Here is a 4,371-nt window from a genome sequence, read left to right on the forward strand (position 1 = left end):
CTCGTCCCCGGAAATTGGCGGGTCATTCCCCTCATCCCCAGACTCTGCTTCCTCCTCGGAAGACGTGTCAGTGGGATTAAGGAGGTCCTCGAAGTATTCCTTCCACCGCCTGACAATTTTCTCAGTCGACGTCAGCAGCGCTCCGCCAGCACTATACACAGTGCAGGTAGAACACCGCTTTCCCCTCCCGAGACGCCTGACGGTTTGCCAGAATCTCTTCGAGGCAGTCCGAAAGTCTTTTTCCATGGCCTCTCCGAACTCCTCCCACACCCGAGTTTTTGCTTCAGCCACTGCCCGAGCCGCATTCCGCTTGGCCTGTCGATACCTGTCGGCTGCCTCCGGAGTCCCACGGGCTAACCAAGCCCGATAGGACTCCTTCTTCAGCCTGGTGGCTCCCTTCACCTCTGGTGTCCACCATTTGGTTCGGGGATTACCACCACGGCAGGCACCAACCACCTTGCGGCCGCAGCTCAATGCAGCAGCTTCGGCAATGGAGACGCTGAACATGGTCCATTCGGACTCAATGTCCCCAGCCTCCCTCGGAATGCTATTGAAGCTCTGCTGGAGGTGTGCGTTGAAGATCTCGCGGACTTGGTTTTAAAGCCTTCACTTTAAAATATACGCCGTTCGATAGTCGACCTTAATCTTACAGAGAATCTGATGATTTTATGGATAATTAAAGTCAGTCATATATCCACAAACACAACAAGCTGAAAGTCAGTGATGCTGCTCGGTTTGCAGTCCTGAATATCACGGCACAAGCAGGATTCACTGCACTGTTAATGTTAGCTATGTTATATTGCTGCCTCTGTTCGGTGGTGTCGAGCCAAACGGACTTTAACGTGTGTTTGAACGAGCTGACGGTTCACTCGTTAAGCTGAAAGAAAGATGCTTTAATCACACACATGTGTCCACTGTACCATCTGGGAACTCTTCTTGTTTCGTAATAACACAAACACTAAATCCTCCTTCTTTTGTGCTGTTTTGTAGCAGTGTATACACCTGAGACTGTCACCTGTCTGTCTGTCCTGCACTCTGTTTCTTTCTCTCTGATTGTGTAATAAAAGTATGAACATGTGTTTATAAGTTACACTTGTGTTTGAATCCTGCAGCTTATCACACATTTGATTTCCATGTGTGACAACTGCAAGTGTCCAGAGTGAGGACAGACTGAGGGACCCACTGCTGCACATCAGCTGAATCAGTCTTATTAGGTAATGTTCAAATAATTTTATCATTCCAGTGATTTCAGTGTGGGAGAAAGTACTCAGGGCCTTCAAGTTACACACTATGAAAGGCAGAAACAAGTTTAATGTTCAGAAACCTAAAGTATGTATCAGCAGCAGAATGGAGCTAAAAATAAATGTTTGTTTCAATTCTATGAAGCTTTGAGTATTTTGGATCAGTAGCACTGCTGTGTTTGTTGCATCATATTGCTGTAATTGTTTATATGCTTTATATATTCTGAGCTAAGTTGATCAATAGTGTAACATCATATTCTATAAGGATGTTATGTGTTTGTAGACTTTCTGCCCAGTTTGACCCATTTAGCAGAAGTCAGCCTGTTTAAGGCTCTGATATCTATTCTGTGTGACCTAAAGCAGTTATGACATGGTCTGATTTTCTCACCCAATAAAGCAATATTTAATATATCAGTCTACTCTTCATTCTATCAGACACAGTTATCACAGCTCGTACGTTTTCTTTTTACACATATATGTAAGCATTGAGCCAAATTAAATAATGCCAACAAATTAAACAAACAATATTTGTCTCTTATATATAATACATCTATATATACACTGTCATAGATGCTTGTCTTTGAGTGATAATTTAAGGTGATAGGAAATATAAATAACTGCAACTTGAATCTTTGACACAAAGTTCAAGTTCACTGGATTGGGACACATGCAGCTAAAACTTTGTGGGAAATGTGAAATTGACCACGATGAATCCGCAGCTTTATTAAACCCGGACATTTATAAGAGAATTTTTTGGAACAATATATGCAGAGGGCCTCACAGCCCTATTTCAAAGGCTTCGAAACAATTCAAAATAAACATTTGGAGAACATGTTCAACGTATCGAGAGGAGGTTGCCAAACAGGTATTACCAGCCCCTTTCGTTGCCATTCAAGCGGATGATACAATACACAATTTGTTCATTGCGATCGGCACTGCTTAAACCTCATGCGGCAGCTTGTATGCTCAGGAAGACTCTCTGACTTGAAAGTGTTTATTATCAGATTTATTTGCATCCTTTTTTCAAATTCGCTCATTACTCAGACATAAAAGGAAGGAGACTGATCCAGGATGGGACAGTGAAGTCTATGACATGTCTTTACATCTGGAGGATGATGTGTTTCTACAGTTTTTGAAGTTTTTCTAGCTGATGCAGACCATCATCTGTGCAGTGCAGTACTATTTCAACAACAGAAGACAACTGAGAGAAAGAAGGGGAAAGAGAAGACACAGTAGCATGGAAGAGGAAGAGCATCGTGTCTAAATGATAAAAACAATGCTGCTGCTTTAATGAAGGAGACAGGTAACACTGTGGTTGTGCGGATACAAGATAGATTCTGGAAAAATGGTCACCTTATTGCTGCACAACATCTGGACTTTGTCCCATGATTTCCCAGTGCTGCACTTGAATGCCCAATCAAAATATGGCCAACTGCAAATAAAGGGTATAGAAACGGAACTGAAATTAATGTACAGTCACCTCCCGTTAGCCTCGAGTCAGTTTTGATCCACCCTCTGCCTGCCACATTCCTGTTTCCAAACACTAAAGCCCCTTTTCCATTAGTACCTACTCGGATCGATTCGGCACGGGTCGCTACGGTTTTAAGGGTTTTCCGTTAGGTCATAGTACCTGGTACCAGGTACTTTTCTAGTACCTGCTCGGCCGGGGTCCCAAGTGATTCAAACAGGTACTAAAATGTGACATTGGCAGACTGCATGCCACAGATTGGCTGGTCAGTAGCATCACTCGATGAGTCACAAGAGCCTCTCATTCACAAAACTCAAACCTGTCACTTTTGAAATCCAGCAATGGCTGCAAAAAACGATATCATGGTCCTAGAGTCTGACGAAAAGCCACAGACCGAGCAGCAGGTACATTTCTGCTTCGATGTCCATCTTTGTTGTAGCGTTGTAGCGTTCGTGTGCCATATTAATTACGTTGCGGGACCCACAGATGGGTTGCTATGACGACAATGACGCACATTAGGTAGTACTGAATTGTAATTGGAAAAAAAAACCCCAAAATGTGCAGGAGGGGCTTATGATATCTACTAATGCTAGCAAGCTTCAGCCATAAAGCAGCAACACCCCAAACGCAGTGGGGAGGTCAGGTCCAAGTTTAAGGGAATTGACTCACTTTTGTAGTCAGCCTGAAGTGGGCATTAGAGGAACTCTAACTGTTGGTTTTCTGTTTTTGTGTTTTTAATGTCGGCTTCATTCTTCAGATTTCCGCTTGGCTGACAGTTACTAAAAACTCTCCCTATCCCACACATAAACCCTGTAATAAACACAACTGTACACAATTACAAATGTAAAATTCATAAGCTTTTGATTTGCTGGTCAATGCATCTTTTAAACCTTTTTGATAATTTCCCACATTTTTAGCATTTAAAGTCAGTGACTGCAGCAGAGGTGTCAGTTTATTACAGCTCTAGCAAAAAACTGAAAAACCAGTCGACTACTTCTTTTTTTGTTTTTTCCTGACGTTGATAGGCAGCACTTCAGTTTTCAGGAGTGAATAAAATACTGTTTTCTTTGACTAACTGCCATTTTTAATGATAGCTTTATGACCTTTAGATCTGTTTGAACTTTATACCAGTGTAATAGCATGGATATGTGGAAGTAAAAAACTCTATTGTGTACTGTCTGTGTCGGTTCTGTCATCCAGGTCATCTAAGGAGCTTGGAAAGAAAAGCGACTGGACATCTTTAAGTTTATTGAAGATTTTCACCTCTCATCTGAGAAGCTTCTACAGTTCTGAAGAAGCTTTTCAAGCTCTGTAGTCTATTTACTTTTTATTCTACACATTAGAAAAGAAGTCCTAGAGCCCCAAAGCTACAGAGCATGCTGCTTTCTGAAGTGACAATAGAGGGAAAGAAAGCTGTGTAAGAAACACAGTGTTGGTGCGTTGGAGACAATAAAACAGCAGACAGTAAGAATAAAATCAATATTACTCACTTTGTTATTCCAAGTAAAACGAGCATGTTGCCATCTGGTTAGCAGTCACTGGCTTCTACCGCTGTGACCTTAAATACGACTTGGTTTGTGTGTTTTGTGTGTTCAACTCATAGTGTTATCAATGCAGCAATAAAAAGTGCTGAGGAGCCGAGATGTACACAAGTTGTGAAAA

Source organism: Haplochromis burtoni, unplaced genomic scaffold (genome assembly GCF_018398535.1).
Source record: "Haplochromis burtoni strain Fernald_Lab_line unplaced genomic scaffold, NCSU_Asbu1 Contig_186, whole genome shotgun sequence".
In the NCBI taxonomy this organism is placed as follows: Eukaryota; Metazoa; Chordata; class Actinopteri; order Cichliformes; family Cichlidae; genus Haplochromis; species Haplochromis burtoni.